Source organism: Ovis aries, chromosome 15 (genome assembly GCF_016772045.2).
Source record: "Ovis aries strain OAR_USU_Benz2616 breed Rambouillet chromosome 15, ARS-UI_Ramb_v3.0, whole genome shotgun sequence".
Lineage (NCBI taxonomy): Eukaryota > Metazoa > Chordata > Mammalia > Artiodactyla > Bovidae > Ovis > Ovis aries.
The window spans coordinates 55,162,294-55,179,358 of NC_056068.1; the positions used below are offsets into that span (position 1 = coordinate 55,162,294).

The window sequence follows — 17,065 nt, forward strand, 5'->3', positions numbered from 1 at the left end:
TGCTCATCTATGAGCCCTACAGCAAATTGTATTTTAGAAAAATGAGTCCGTTCAGTTCAGTTCAGTCCCTGAGTCTTCTCCGACTCTTTGTGACCCCATGAACCGTAGTGTGCCAGGCCTCCCTGTCCATCACCAACTTCCAGAGTTTACCCAAATCCATGTCCATTGAGTCAGTGATGCCATCCAACCATCTCATCCTCTGTCGTCTCCTTCTCCTGCCCTCAGTCTTTCCCAGCATTAGGGTCTTTTCCAGTGAGTCAGCTCTTTGCATGATGTGGCCAAAGTATTGGAGCTTCACCATCAGTCCTTCCAATGAATATTTAGTTGATTTCCTTTAGAATTGACTGGTTTGATCTCCTTACAGTCCAGGGGACTCTAAAGTCTTCTGCACCACAGTTCAAAAGCATCAGTTCTTCAGTGCTCAGTCTTCTTTATGGTCCAGCTTTCACATCTGTACATGACTACTGGAAAAACCATAGCTTTGACTATATGGACCTTTGTCAGCAAAGTGATGCCTCTGCTTTGAGAGGTGGCTAATAATTTAAGTTTTTCTTATGAGTCCTATGGATTGCGTATTATTTTGCTCTTGAAAAAATCATCTGTTGCTAAGTTTAACAGTTTTAGCTCTCAATTCCACATTTACAGGAGAGAAATTATTCTAGCCCTGTGGTTTATGATGTGCTACTGGACAAGCATTTATGTAAAACTGATGTTTCAAAAAGCACCAGTTCTAAATGGAATTTGCAACTAAGTAGCAATTTGCAGATCTACCTCTGTCTTCAAGTTGCTTCATACCAGTGAAAGTGAAAGTCTGTCAGTCCTGTCCGACTCTTTGCGACCCCATAGACTATACAGTCCATGAATGCTGCAGGCCAGAATACTAGAGTGGGTAGCCTTTCCCTTCTCCAGGGGATCTTCCCAACCCAGGGATCGAACCCAGGTCTCCTGCATTGCAGGCGGATTCTTTACCAGCTGAGCCACAAGGTTAAGCCCAAGAATACTGGAGTGGGTAGCCTATCCCTTCTTCAGGTGATCTTCCCAACCCAGAAATTGAACCTGGGGCTCCTGCGTTGCAGGTGGATTCTTTACCAACTGAGCTGTCAGGGAAGCTCACTTCATATCAGTACCATGTTTGATCACTTTGTGTCGTGGTAGGTGCATGGGTTGGAAAAGAATTTCCAGACATGAGGCAGAATGAGAGGAGAATAAAGTTTATTAGAGTGCAAGATGCTGTTAGAACAGTGGGTCAGCTCTAGAGAGCCCTTTTGCATGCTAGTGGCCAAATTTTTATAACCTCAAGACAGAATTCCTACTGGAACGGTGGCATTAGGTGATTGGTTAGGATGCTATAAGGAATATGAAGTCAGGGAGCTGGCTGATTTAGATCTGGACACCCATGGCAACAGTTGCTATGGGGCTTGATCAGTTCCAGAGATTTTTATTCCATGACCTTGGTACAGGGCTCCACACTTTGTCTTATTTTTCATTGTCTAAAATTTCAGCTTATTCATCATGCTGTAAATATTTGGAAGTGAAGTGAAGTCAGTCAGTCGTGTCCAACTCTTTGCAACCCCGTGGACTGTAGCCCACCACGCTCCTCCGTCCATGGGATTCTCCAGGCGAGAATACTGGAGTGGGTTGCCATTTCCTTCTCCAGGGGAATCTTACCGACCCAGGGATCAAACCCAGGTCTCCCACATTGCAGGCAGATGCTTTAACCTCTGAGCCACCAGGGAAGCCCCTAAATATTTAGAAATAATGACTAAAAATTGGCTAGAAGTCCATTGTGGAGGGGGCTAGAAATAAACAGTCAAGACCCATCTGAATGAAAACTTCAATGCTATTTTTGAAACAGCCGCACTCCCTTTAAGAATAAGGAAACTTTTTTATTTTATGTCTAATTGTAGTTACTAGATAGGGAGAAGCTGCCAGTATTGATGAGGTTTATGAGAGCATACCCCTGGACTTGGTTTCTCCAGTAGTGAAGGAAAGCCTCTCCTCTGTCTACCCTCTTAGATTCAGTTGGTGGTGGCCTGTGAAATAAACTGACAAAGGACTGATTAGCAAGAGAAATGACAAGTTTTACATATGTAAACTGGGGTTCAGAGTAAAATATGTCTTGAAGAATTTGCAACTTACCATCTTAATAAGAGAAGGGGACTGCAGAAAAGGGCACTTAGGGGAAAACAAATGATGTTTAGGGAAAGATAAATAGGCCCTTGGGAGAATAGGTGAGAGATATGCTAGTTCTCTGACAATGTGGTTTTAGATGTGGCACTGAAACTCCCAGGAAAAGATTCAAGAACTGTGAGTTAAGTTTTACTGGAGGCAAAATGAGGACTACAGCCTAGGAGACAGCATTTTAGATAGCTCTGAGAAACTAGTCCAAAGAGATGGAGGGGAAAGTCAGTATATGTGTGATTTTGGTGAAGGGAGAGTACTTGGAACCAAGCACTTTCCACCCCCCTTAGGTTTCTGCTACTCACAAGAAGCAGATGTCACCATGAAGGATGTTAGTGCTTTTCTAGATATGAGGAATACAAGAATTGGGCGCATTAACTTGGCTCCTGAAAATACCTAACCATCTGAAGATCTGTTCTGCCAGTTTTTCCCAGAGCACAGAGTCCCTCATTTCTGTTCTCCACCCTGAGCTCCTTTCAGGGAGCGTTGAAAGTCAGCAATTACAGGAATACATGATTTAATTCCATAATCCCCCCCCCCCATTTCTATCATAGATAATCAAGGTAAGACTTTTTGTTTGCAAGATGAGTCTAGCCTCATCAAACTTAGCCTGATTATTTATATAAGTGCATAAGGAATGGTAATTGAAGACATAGACCTTTTGAACTTTTGTTAGAAATCCCAGCTGGGACTTTTGAAAGCCTTGAGATGAAATCCAAGGTAAGAACTTGCTATTAGACTTCTCTTGCATACCTGCACATGTAGATGAATACCTCCTTCTTCAGGTACCTCAAATATTCTAAGCTGCCACGGCCTGCCAGGAAGTGGCTTTCTTTTTTCACCTGTAAAGCTAAGACTCCTGTAAACCAGGTCCTGGGCCAATTTTCCAAGAAGCATTGGCTGCTTAAAGTCAACCTTAGTTCCTTAAAACTAGTCATAGTTATGTACACCATCCTCAAATACGACATTCCAGTCAAAACCTTGGTAATATAATTAGTGTTTCCAATTGTGTCCTGTTACAAGGAGAACAAATTCTTGTTGAATTTATTCAAATAACTATATTGCCATGAAAATAAATATTCAATAAGCGTTTTCTCCAAATTTCTGAGGATTCAGTCAGGGAGAAAAGAGAAATGTTTTATTTCTGCTTACAAAGATATAATCTACTAAATTGCTTTAAACTCTAGATAGCTCAAGAGAAAAGGGGTCCCTTAAATCTAGAAGATAGAACATTAAAGAACCAGGAATATTCTAAGCAAAAGTCATAGAAGGAATCATTCTTCATCAGTCTATTTAGTTCCATGTGATAAATTCAGGCCTTCCTTGATTTCTGTTAGCAATTTCTTGAACCCATGAGCTTCTCCATTAGTTCTGGAAATCTTTATTCAGTACAGTGGTATGATCTTAAAGTAATATAACCCTGTATATAAAGTTATATAAGCCAGAGTACCTGTTATAGTCTTTTTCCACAGATTTCTGAGAAGGTATTGCCGAAAGTGAGTCCTATAGCTGATTACCAGTGTTTTCAGGAAGGCATCAGAGTAAAACAGTATCTGTGACTGACAAAAGGTTTAAAACGGCTGTGGTTGAAGGTCTGATAAAAGTTCATTATAATGCATTTGAGAAGGAAATTTGGCTGTCTCTGTGACATTAAACATTTCAAGATAAGTGGAGTTATGATAGGACACAACATGGATAGCTATGACATTAACAAATTTCTAGAAATTTTGTACAGTTGCCAAAATTCTTATATTAATAACATAGCCATAGAATTATAATCTAGGGAAAGTGTAATCTAGAAAGCATTATCACTTATTTGCTAATGCTTGCCATGCAAAGCATTTATTTAACATATCAAATAAATCTAATTAGTTTAATACTTCTCATTTTACAAGGTGAGAGAACAAATCCTTTTAAGAGTTTCCAGGAGCCCTCTGGGAAATCTGAGTCAGAGGTCAAGAAGACTTAATTTAGAATTTGATTTGAAGAAGTTGTTAAAAGTTTTAAATGTTTAATTAAATAGGTCACTGTGAAAAATTACTTAACCATGTGACCAAAGTGACAGTAATTATATTGTCTCATTCAATACAGACCGATAATCTAAGAAACTTTGTCCTTTTAACAGAGAGGGAATTTCAACCTCTAGTTTTACATTTATACACTATGGAAGTCTGTGTGTGTGTGTGTGTGTGTGTGTGAACTTAAGAAATATAGTTACAACCTGAAAGTAGAGAGTTGTTTTATTCAGTGGGAATGTTCAGGACTTCAAGCCTGGGAGAGAGCATCTTGATTAGAGAAACTGCCCTAAGGAGGCAAGGGAAGGAGTCAGGTTATATAGAAGTTTGCAGCAAAGGGGAGGGGGGCAGGTGGTCTGAACATGAAAGATTATTGTTGATTAAGGAAAACCAGATATCTCAAGGAATTTAGTGCTTTTCTATGTATGGGAAAACAGAAGCAGCAGATAAGAAGAAAAGGTGGCAAGAATACACAGAAGAGCTATACAAAAAAGATCTTAATGACCCAGATAACCATGATGGTGTGGTCACTCCCCTAGAGCCAGACATCCTGGAGTACGAAGTCAAGTGGGCCTTAGGAAGCATCACTAAGAACAAAGCTAGTGGAGGTGATGGCATTCCAGTTGAGCTATTTCAAATCCTGAAAGATGATGCTGTGAAAGTGCTGCACTCAATATGCCAGCAAATTTGGAAAACTCAGCAGTGGTCACAGGACTGGAAAAGGTCAGTTTTCATTCCAATCCCAAAGAAAGGCAATGCCAAAGAATGTTCAAACTACTGCAGAACTGCACTCATCTCACACACCAGTAAAGTAATGCTCAAAATTCTCCAAGCCAGGCTTCAACAGGACATTAACAAAGAACTCCCGATGTCCAAGCTAGATTTTGGAAAGGCAGAGGAACCAGAGATCAAATTGACAACATCTGTTGGACCATAGAAAAAGCAAGAGAATTCCAGAAGAACATCTGCTTCATTGACTATGTCAAAGTCTTTGACTGCATGGATCACAACAAACTGTGGAAAATTCTTCAAGAGATGGGAATACCAGACCACTTGACCTGCCTCTTGAGAAATCTGTATGCAAGTCAAGAAGCAACAGTTGCAACCCGACATGGAACAATGGGCTGGTTCCAAATTAGGAAAGTAGTACGTCAAAGCTGTATATTGTCACCCTACTTATTTAACTTTTTTGCAGAATACATCATGCGAAATGCCAGACTGGATGAAGCACAAGCTGCAGTCAAGATTGCAGGGAGAAATATCAGTAACTAAGATATGGCATCTAGTCCCATCACTTCATGGCAAATAAATGGGTAAACAATGGAAACAGTGAGGGACTTTATATATATTTTTATATTTATATATATATATATTATATTTATATTTTCTTGGGCTCCAAAATCACTGCAGATGGTGACTGCACCCATAAAACTAGAAGATTCTTGCTCCTTGAGAGAAAGAATTACAAACCTAGACAGTGTATTAAAAAGCTAAGACATTACTGACAAAAGGTCCATCTAGTCAAAGCTATGGTTTTTCCAATAGTCATGTATAGATGTGAGAGTTGGACCATAAAGAAAGCTGAGCGTCAAAGAATTGATGCTTTCAAACCACGGTGTTGAAGAAGACTCTTGAGAGTTCCTTCCACTGAAAAGAGATCAAACCAGTCAAACCTAAAGGAAATCAGTCCTGAAAATATTCATTGGAAGGACTGATGCTGAAGCTGAAGCTCTAGTACCTTGATGTGAAGAACTGACTCCTTGGAAAAGTCCCTGATGCTGGGAAAGATTGAACACAGGAGGAGAAAGGGACAAGAGAGGATGGAATGGTTGGATGGCATCACTGACTCAATGGACATGGGTTTGGGCAAGCTCCAGGAGTTGGTGATGGACAGGGAAGCCGGGTGTGCAGCATGGGGTTGTAAAGAGTCAGAGACAACTGAGCAACTGAACTGAACTAAAGGAAAACACTATATCCCAAGGAATTTAGTGCTTTTCTGTGTATGGGAAGATGCAAGCTTCTGGGCTTATTACTGAAATCATTTCTTTCATATGTAGCTCACTTATCTGGGGCCAGCATCCTGTTTCTTGATTTTATTCGATCCTTAGTTCCTCATTCATCATGGGGAAAGGCATGTCCCACCCACCCTGCCCTGCAGTCAGTAAATCTAGGGCCTGACCATTTTGTAGGACCATTGCAGCTAGGGAGTCTAACTGGGATTCTAGACATTGGAGGGTCCTCGCAGTTTTTTCTATGGATACAGCAGTGTTGGTCAAAAGCTGCTGAGATTTATGTAAAGAAGTTCCCTCAGTGCAGTGCCTATCAAACCAGCTGTGAGTCCTAATGCCAGAGACATGGGGGTAAGTACTACCACATGACATATCCTCTGGTGGGATGATACTGGTAAGGGCAAGAAGGTGTTACTCCAGACCAGATCTATGTGGGGCATGACATACTCTAGGGAGCAAGTTCCTGATCAAAAAGGGGACAGGGATAACAAATAAAATGAGTTTGCCAAAGTGGAACAGGATATCCGTCTGCCTTACAAGTGGAACATGGTATAATGGAACAGGGGCAGTCCTTCAGCAACTGGGAAGAGATCATCACCCCACTTGCTGCAAAACCAGCAGCAATGAGGGCATTTTGTTCAGTTTCCCACCATAGGTTAGGTTTTCAGGGGTGGGGATCCCTGCAACGGAATAACAGAGGTCAGAGTTGCTTGTCCAATTTAGAAACTAGGATGATCAGGTGTGGTTTTTTGGTCATCCAGAACAGAACATGGATTTTCCAAACTGGTTAACAGCATTCGAAGAGAGCCTCATGCTCAGGGATAGATATAGCATGTCAGTTCTGCCAGAACTTCTAGTTCCCAGACTTTGGGCTAAATCGTAATACCCCAGAGCAATTTCTAGATCCAGGTTTTCTCCATCAGTTCTAACAGTGAAGGTTACCCCACATCAAGAGTTGTCTAGATTTCTCATAGACACCCCTGTTCAGGAGTCACTTTTGAGACAGATAGGGAAGGTCACTTGGGGGTTGTTAGTCAAGAGAGAAAATAAGGGCTTGGCTGGGATTGCAGACGTTATCATGGGAGTAAATACATACAGCTGTTGCTGATACCAAAGCGTGGCGTTTTCTTACCCTTTTACCCAAAGGGCCAAACCATGACCTGACACAGTGCATTGGGTGATAGCATGTAGCTGGGCTGGAAGGGTGGGCCATTGCACATTGCACATAGTCCCCAACTTCTGCTGCTAATGCAGATCCAGCAAGGGGTGGTTAGGTTGATTAAGAAGCAGTGTGGTTTGCAAGCATATAAGCATCTTTAAGGGAGGGATTAATAGCTGTGCAGGGAGGCATGATCAGGAAGAGGAGGAACATCATAGGATGATTTACTTATCTGAGGGAGGTTTGATGGGTTCTGCCTGAACAAGAGTCTGAGGTCTTCAACAGGTTCACAGGAATAGTTGTCCTCCGGGTTTGGAGTCTCAGTCCCCATTTCCCCCTCCTGTAAGCCATAGGGTTTTATTCTAGAATTGTGGACCCAGGCAGATAGACCCTTTACTTTTACAGCAGTTGAGGTTACTAGAACAACCTGATACGGTCCTGTCCATTTCTCAGACAGCTAGCTTAGACTCCCTTTCTCTTGCCAAGTCTTTACTAATACTTGGTCCCCTGGCTCTGCTTGGGGATTTTTCAAGTCCTCCTGTGGTCTAGGGAGGATCTGTTCTCCATATCATCGGAGTTCTTGTTGAAACCTTCCCAGGTCAATTATATGCTTTAGGAGTGCATTGATGTCCAAAAAGTCAGAAGTTAAGAATGGACGTCCATATTTCATAAGGGCTTAATAATAGTGGTCGTTTGGGGGCTTCCTGTAACCTCATGAGAGCAATGGGTAGCATATGGATCCATTTATAAGTGTTTCTTGACATAGTTTGGCCAGAGCCCTTTTAAGAGTCTGGTTGGCTCTCTCCGCCTTCCTTGAGGCTTGAGGCCACCAGGATGAGTGGAGGCGGTATTTGATTCCTAAGCCTGTGGCCAGGTTCTGGGATATCATGGCTATAAATGAGGGCCCATTGTTTCTCTGAAGTGATTGAGGCAGCCCAAACCTAGGTACTATCTCCTTCAGCAGAGCTTTACAGCCTTCGGTAGATCTCTGTGTCCTAGTAGGGAATACTTCAGTCCATCCTGTGAATGTGTCAACAAAGACTAGCAAGTAAGAGAACCCGGGGGTCTTTGGCATGGATGTAAAATCCACCTGCCAGTCCTCACCTGGGTATGATCCCCGATGTTGGACAAGTTTATTTAGAGAGGGTGGCAAGGGTCTGGTTTTTGGATTATTTCTTAGGCAGGTATCACAATTCTGTGTGACATGCTGAACAACTTTAGCCAACTGAGGGTGGTAGAGAATGAGCTTGAGCAAGGTTTCCAGATTATCTCTTCCAAAATGGGTACTTTTATGTAGGGAGTTAGTAATTTTCCAAACCTGAGAATCAGGGAGTATTATTGGGCCTGATCAGTCTGGAACCACCCATGTGACCAAAGCTGCCAGCCCCACTCAGGATATTGGGAATGTTCCTCTTGGGTATAATTTGGAGTCAGGGTTTCCTCGGGGAAAAGGGGCAGATAGCAGTGACGGGTAGCTTCCCTAGTGGCTCATTTTGCCTCCTGATCAGCTTTCCTGTTTACCTGGGCCTCCTTTTCTTGTCCCTTTTGGGGACCCTTGTAGTGGATGACAGCTAATTTAGCAGGAAGTTTGACCACCTCCTGGAGCCTAAGAATGAGCTCTTTGTGTTTAATAGAGTTTTGAGTACTGAGCATCCCTCTTTCCTTCCAAATTGCTGCATGGGCATGCAGGATGAGGAAAGCATACTTAGAGTCTGTACACACATTAATCCTGTTTCCTTCCCCTAATTCCAAAGCTCTTGTCAGGGCAAAAAGTTAAGCTTTCTGAGCTGAGGTGCCTGGGGGAGGAGACCTATTTTCTCTAGTTTCTTCTAGGCTCACTACAACATATCCTGCTTACCTCTCTCGTTTTTCTACAAAACTGCCGCCATCTGTGTACCATTCTTCCTCTGGGTCAGATAAAGATGTCTCAGATAGGTCAGGGCGAGAAGAGTATAAATTGTCTATGATTTGCATGCATTGGTAATCAAGGGGTAAGCCTGGGGATCTGGCATTAAAGTGGCTGGATTTAAAGTCAGACAGACCCTTAATTTTATTTCTGTAGTGTCAAGGAGGAGGGCTTGGTATTGAGGGATCCTTCCCCCTGTCATCCATCTATCCCCTTTAGTTTCCAAGACTGCTTGCACCTGGTGACCTTGCATATACACTGTGGTGGGCTGACCCAGGGTCAGCTTTGATGCCTCTTTAACCATGAGAGCTGTGGCCGCTACTGCCTGGAGGCCTTGTCTAGTTGTTTTGAGAGGTAAGCCATGGGTTGTAATACAGCCCCCATCATTTGCCCTAACATCCCAAGAGTAGTTCCTACCCTTTCAGAGACATACAACCTGAAAGGCTTTTCCAGGTTCAAGAGGCCTAAAGCTGGGTTTAGGCCAGTGTAATAGAGATTCTCTCAGGGCATTAAAGGCAACCTTGCAGGTCTCATCCCAGTCAAGCGGCTCTTCCTCTTTCCCCCTTAATTTTTCATATAGAGGTCGGGCCAGATTCCCATAACCAGGAATCCAGATCTGACAAAACCCAGTCATTCCTAAAAATCCCCTAAGCTGTTTTTTTGTTTCGGGTTATGGGATATTTATGATGAGGGATTTCCTCTGGGGGTTGACCATTCTTTTCCCCTCTTCTGTAATTATAAATCCAAGTTATCTTACTTGTGTTAAACTAATTGAGCTTTTTGGGGGATACTCAATAACCCTTTTCACAGAGGAAATTTAAAGTTTTAATAGTATCCATTTGAGAGCTGGTAAAATCTGGGCTAGCTATGAGAAAGTCATCTACATACTATATTAGATTACTGTTTGTTAAGGTTAATTCTCTTAGTTCTCTCCCCAGGGAAGTCCCCAAAATATGAGGGCTGTCCCTAAACCCTTGTGGTAGTCGAGTCCAGCAAAGTTGTATGACCTCCCTTGTTCCCAGGCCCCGCCACTCAAAGGCAAAGGGCTTTTGGGATTTGGAATGGAGAGGAATGCAAAAAAAAAAAAAAGCATTCTTAAGATCCAAGACTGAGAAGTACTTAGCATTTCCTGCGACTTGGGATAGGAGGGTATACGGGTTCAGGACTATGGGGTGGATGGGGACCACAGCTTCGTTAACCACTCTTGGATCCTGGACGAATTGATGAGATCCATCCAGTTTCTTAACAGGCAAGATTGGAGTGTTGCAGGGAGACTCACAGGTGATTAGAATTCAAGTATTCCGGTATTTGTTTACTAATGGTCTAAGACCCTCAAGAGCTTCTGGTTTTAAGGGATATTGTCTTTTCCAAGGGTAGGGAGCATTTGGCCTCAGGAGAATCTTCACTGATGGAACATTTATGGCTAGATCAGGGCTGGAGATATCCCACACTTGGGGAATGACCTCATCTAAGAAAGGAAAGGACTCCTCCTTTTCTATGTCTGACTGCATATATTCAGATACCAGACAAAGGAAACTATCAGTTTCTAGCTTTCCCCAAGTCACTCTTGTCTGGAGGCGGCAAAGAAGGTCTCTCCCCAGTAGGGAAGCGGGGCAACCGGGGATGCATAATGTCTGATGCAGGATACAGCATGCTTGGGGCTGGTGCACAAGGATGACCCAGAGGGATGTTGTGGGGAGGGAGGTGGGAGGGGGGTTCATGTTTGGGATCGCATGTACACCCGTGGTGGATTCATGTCAATGTATGGCAAAACCAATACAGTATTGTAAAGTAAAATAAAGTAAAAATAAAAATTAAAAAAAAAAGAAGGGGTGGATCCCTTGCCAGTTGACCACCTTACAATGGAGGGGCTTAGTAAAATTTTTGCTTTGGGGTTTTCCATCTACCCCTGTCACCATTTTAGTCAGGAGTCTAAAGGTCCTAATCAGAAAGAGGGGACAGAGAAGGCAGCCCCCCATGTTCAAGAGGAAGTTCACATCCTTACCTCCTATTTATAGAGTCACCCAAGGGTCAAGAGAAGTGATTTGGATCTCACCATTCACGGGGGTTTCTTGAGCTCCTAGGCATCATCAGTCCCAGTCACCCAGGACTAACACAAAGGGAGCAGGTGTAGGGGTCTTCATACGCCTTCCCTTAGGGCAATATGGACACTCCCCTTTCCAATCCCCATCCTCTCTGCAGTAGGCACACTGGGTATGTCTCAGCCGCAGTGGATTTCTAAGATCCTTTTTTCTTCATTGCTCTCCCTGTGGCTCTCACATAGTGGTAGGATGAATCAAAGCCAAGATTTTAGCCTGTTGTCAGGCCAAGGCTTGGGTCTACCTCTCTATCCTGCTAGCCTTTCAGGCTTCCTTTTGCTCCCTTTTGATTTCCTCCTCCAGTCTCTATTCAAAAACACCCTATTTGCCTCCTCCACCAAATCAGATTGAGGTCTCTGGTCATTTTCCTAGTTTTTGCAATTTTGCCCTTATGTCTGGGACTGCCTGGGTTATGAAGGAATGGGCCAACAGAACTCTTCCTTCCATACTTTTTAGATCTGTCCGGATAAAGCTTTTAAAGGCCTCTGTGAGTCTTCCCAAAAAAAGAGCTGGATTTTCATTCTCCCCCTGTATAACCTCTTGTATCTTATTATAATTAATGACCTTCTGGACACCCCAGGTCCTTCCCTATAGTAGGCAAGTAGTGAGGTGTCTTAAGAATTCCTTTCCTGTCCTTGTATTGAGATCCAAATTTGGCTCTGCAGAGGGAACTGCCTCTTCTGCAGGGGGCCAGATTGACCACCTGCTGTTTCATCAGACACATTTCTAGCCTGATTTAGGATTCTAGCTTTTTCCTTGTTATTACAACACTGGGTGAGGATGACCATTATATCCTTCCAGGTGAGGGAGAAGTTAAGGCTAAGATGCTCAAATTCATCTTAAGCCTTTGGGGGTTCTCACAATATGAACCCAATTGTTTCCTACATTGGGTAATGTCTTGCATAGAAAAAGGAACATGAACATGCATAGTTCTCCCCTCCCCATCTGGTACCTCTCTGCAGATGGTGGCTGCAGCCATGAAATTAAAAGACGCTTATTCCTTGGAAGGAAAGTTATGGCCAACCTAGAAAGCATATTAAAAACAGAGACATTACTTTGCCAATGAAGTTCTGTTTAGTCAAAGCTATGGTTTCTTCAGTAGTCATGTATGGATGTGAGAGTTGGACTATAAAGAAAGCTGAGCACAGAAGAACTGATGCTTTTGAACTGTGATTTTGGAGAAGACTCTTGAGAGTCCCTGGGACTGCAAAGAGATCTAACCAGTCCATCCTAAAGGAAAGGCAGAGGGGGCAGATTTTGCCTGAGGGTGACCTTTCCTTCTGTAGAGGAAAAAGCTTACTTCCTGATCATAATTCCACTGGGGAAGCTACATATGGAGGTGGAGCTGAGGCAACTGTAAGTGACTTTCTTTCAGGTTCTGTGACTTCTGGCCTTGTCTGAATTTCCTTTCCCCATGTCCTCTCTGCCCAAGCTGAGGGGGTCAAGAGAAGGTCAAGGGGATCTTCTGCTTCGGACCTTGCCGAAAGGAATTTGCAAGAGCATTTATTAGGGTCTTCAAGCTTACATTTTCTTCTTTTCTCGGGGTTTTAGTAGAGAGCCATCAAGGCCTGGACATAGGGAACCTCCTTATATTTATTCTCCCATTTGCAGTATAGACTGAGCTGCAAAATGGTGTTGAATCCAAGTGACCCAGACAGGGGCCACTTTTCCCCTCCTCCCAGGGAGTAAGTAGGCCAGTATTGAGTACAGTATTTGATAAGTTTTTTCCTTTTTAGTCCTTCCAGTTGGTATCTCTCCCAGTGAGTCAAAAGACAACCCAGCGGGGTGTCTAAAGGGAAGCTAGGCTTATTTCCCATTTTGACAGTGGTATAGATTATATCCCATTGTCAGTGGATCAGTACTGGGGTCAGTTAAGTTCAGTGGCTCAGTTGTGTCCAACTCTTTGTGACCCCATGAACTGCAGCATGCCAGGTCTCCCTGCCCATCACCAACTCTCGGAGTTTACCCAAACTCATGTCCATTGAGTCGGTGATGCCATCCAACCATCTCATCCTCTGTCGTCCCCTTCTCCTGCCCTCAATCTTTCCCAACATCAAGGTCTTTACCAATGAGTCAGCTCTTTGCATCAGGTGGCCAAAGTATCTTCAGCTTCAACATCAGTCCTTCCAATGAACACCCAGGACTGATTTCCTTTAGGATGGACTGGTTGGCTCTCCTTGCAGTCCAAGGGACTCTCAAGAGTCTTCTCCAAAATCACAGTTCAAAAGCATCAATTCTTCTGCACTCAACTTTCTTTATAGTCCAACTCTCACATCCATACATGACTACTGGAAAAACCATAGCTTTGACTAGACAGACCTTTGTTGGCAAAGTAATGTCTCTGCTTTTGAATATGCTATCTAGGTTGCTCATAACTTTTCTTCCAAGGAGTAAGTGTCTTTTAATTTCATGGCTGCAGTCACCATCTGCAGTGATTTTGGAGCCCAAAAAAATAAAGTCTGACACTGTTTCCACTGTTTCTCCATCTATGTCCCAAGAAGTGATGGGACCGGATGCCATGATCTTCATTTTCTGAATGTTGAGCTTTAAGCCAACTTTTCACTCTCCTTTCACTTTCATCAAGAGGCTTTTTAGTTCCTCTTCACTTTCTGCCATAAGGGTGGTGTCATCTGCATATCTGAGTTTACTGATATTTCTCCCGACAATCTTGATTCCAGCTTGTGTTTCTTCCAGTCCAGCATTTCTCATGATGTACTCTGCATATAAGTTAAATAAACAGGGTGACAATATACAGCCTTGACATACTCCTTTTCCTATTTGGAACCAGTCTGTTGTTCCATGTCCAGTCCTAACTGTTGCTTCTTGACCTGCATACAGATTTCTCAAGAGGCAGGTCAGGTGGTCTGGTATTCCCATCTCTTTCAGAATTTTCCACAGTTTATGTGATCCACACAGTCAAAGGCTTTGTCATAGTCAGTAAAGCAGAAATAGATATTTTTCTGGAACTCTATTGCTTTTTTGATGATCCAGAGGATGTTGGCAATTTGATCTCTATTTCTTCTGCCTTTTCTAAATCCAGCTTGAACATCTGGAAGTTCATGGTTCACGTATTGCTGAAGCCTGGCTTGGAGAATTTTGAGCATTACTTTACTAGCATGTGAGATGAGTGCGATTGTGCTGTAGTTTGAGCATTCTTTGGCATTGCGTAGGGCCATAACAACAGTAACTAGGGGAATAATCATCACATGGCCAGAAGGTAAGTAGTTTTACAGAAAAGTAAAAGGTTACTGAAAGGAATCCATGTATGCGTTCTGCCTCCTGACCTCAGTCCTGAGAAATGTGTGCAGCTCTGCTCGTTCCTGTTTTCCAAAAACTGATAAGGAACAGAGGGCCTTTGAGAAACAGAAAACAATATATAGGATTTCTTAAAATTAAAAGTTCCCTGACAATTCTCCCTTTTTTATTATTTTTATGAAAAAGGCCCTGACCAATTGACCAGTTTGTTTACTGTGAACAATTTATGTTGAAAGGCATTACTATACAACAAATATAATTACCAGGACAAGTACCAATGTTACAGCATCAGACCCAACACTATGAGTAATACTTTGGAACCATCTTTGAGGGTCTAGCCCAGATAATTGATCAGCTAGCTATTCAGCTAAAGTTTCCAAACTATTGGAAGAGAGCAGACTTTTAGAGAAGGTTTCAAAGATTTTCTTTTGCAATAATTGTACAATTAGGGAAGCATTATCATGTATGTCTTGTAAGTGAAATTTAATTTGTTCTCAGTTATAAGCACTATAGTTGAACTGAACAGCAGTGATACAAAATTATGTAGAATTCCAATCACATTTTATTATTACTTGTTTTTGTAACTCTATTAATTGATCTCTGACTCATTGGATGGCTGTTTTTAGTTCCTGTGTTTTATCTTGAATTTCCTCATCTGAGCCTGATTGGCCCATATAATATGAGCACCTTTGGCCCAATTTTGAATAAAATTTTGTGTTTGAATTTAGGTTTGTAAAACAATGCCTGGGACAGCAGCAGTAGTGCAAATGGCTATTAATCCCCAAATGCCAAGAATTAACCATCCAATGAATCGTTTAAATCACTGGAGTAATTTAGTGAGTAGCCGAGAGGCAAGTCCTGCCATGGGACCCTCTTTCCAGGGATTCATTTTTCAAAGAAACAGAGGAATTAAGACGAGTATACATTTTGTAATCTATACAAGTCACAAAACGTAGAGTCTTATTAAATTGTAAGTTCTCTGTAGCTATAACAAAAGGAAGAGGAACACAAGCTTGTATGAAATATGAACGATAATAATGAAAGGAATAGTTACTATGAGCTGAAGAGCGAGCCCAGCAGAGCTATACCAGCCGACGTCATGCCCATCAGGGACCAGCGGTTGAAGCGCCCCTGGCCCTTTTGGCTCTTGGCTGCTGTATTGTTTCCATAGAGTTTCACAGAAGTGTTCCAGCCGCCGTTCTCCTGGATCCAAGGCTCTAGGCGGTCATTTAGGTAAGTGGCCATCCAAGTTGTGATCTGACTCACCAATACCTGCATCTCCTTGTCTATGCTTTCTATGCACAGTGTCCCACCGAAAGAAAAAAAGGCCATGAGTCCCAGTTCACCCCGTCCCGGAAGAGTTCATACATTTCCTGTTCAAAGCTCTGATATGCTCTCCCTGGGGTGATGTGGAGCTGGGACGTCAGGTCGCTGAATGTCTGTTGGTACCTCAGTTCGAACTCATTGTCTGTCTCCCTCAGGATTTGCTTTACTGTTGTCATGGGGATCACTTTCCAGGCGTCCAAGCTTCTGCTGTGGCCAGTGGCTCCACTCACCACAGGCTATCTGCCAGGTGCCAAGATGGGTTGTCATTGATGGCATTTGGGGTTTCCATATCTGATATTGTCCCTTCTGAGCTCTCAGTTCTGTTCTCTTCCACATCATTAAATTGACTCCAGTTGTATCCTTACTGGGAAAGCTTGTAAGAGAAAGTCAACCACCAGCTCTCAGTTGCTCTGAGACATTTTTATAATAAGGATGAGTTCTATCAGTCTATTGTCTAAAATACTTGTAGTAAAAAGGGGGTTATGTATATAGGTCCAGTAAGTATGATCAATTAATTCAGCTTGAGCGGGGTCGGGGGGGGGTGGTGGTGAGGGGGTGGGGGGTGGGAAGCAAGCAAAGCAAGCATAGCAACAAAAATATTTTCCAGATTCCAAGGCATTCCCTGTTGAGAAACCAGATTTTTAGCTTGATTAGAAAGGGTTTTTGTTTATCCCTAGGTAAGGAGATCATAAGTTCGATGACGTTGAGGGTGGTGTTTCTTGGAGATTTTTAGAATCGCCATGGATTGTATTGGAATTTTTTCTTCCTGGGAATTTGGCCATTTTTTTCTCTATTTTGAACATCCAATGCTCCCCTGAGGTGGATCTTTCAAAGAGGAAGCCAGTTGATTTCATTGGATCTATCTGGAGAAATACAAGCATACCCCTTTCCCTGTAAGATTAATTTCCTAGATTTCCAGTGTTTAGTTAGCCTGTCTTGATACGAAATGGGCAGAGGAAGAGAAATGTCTTTCAATTCTTAGAAATGTTTTTCTGCTTATGTCAAGATAACTCCTTGTGGTAAGTTTTTTAAAATGCATAACAAATAAAGCTGTATTAACAATAGTTATAGGATTAAAGAATATCTTGCATTTGGAATCTAGTAAAGTTTGCTCT

At 42.6% G+C, this 17,065-nt stretch overlaps 1 pseudogene; it reads right to left on the reverse strand.

Annotated features, from left to right (window-relative positions):
* Window positions 1-14,829: 14,829 nt before the first annotated feature.
* LOC114118508 (bcl-2-like protein 1) lies at window positions 14,830-16,369 on the reverse strand (annotated as a pseudogene).
* Between the last annotated feature and the right edge of the window lie 696 nt (window positions 16,370-17,065).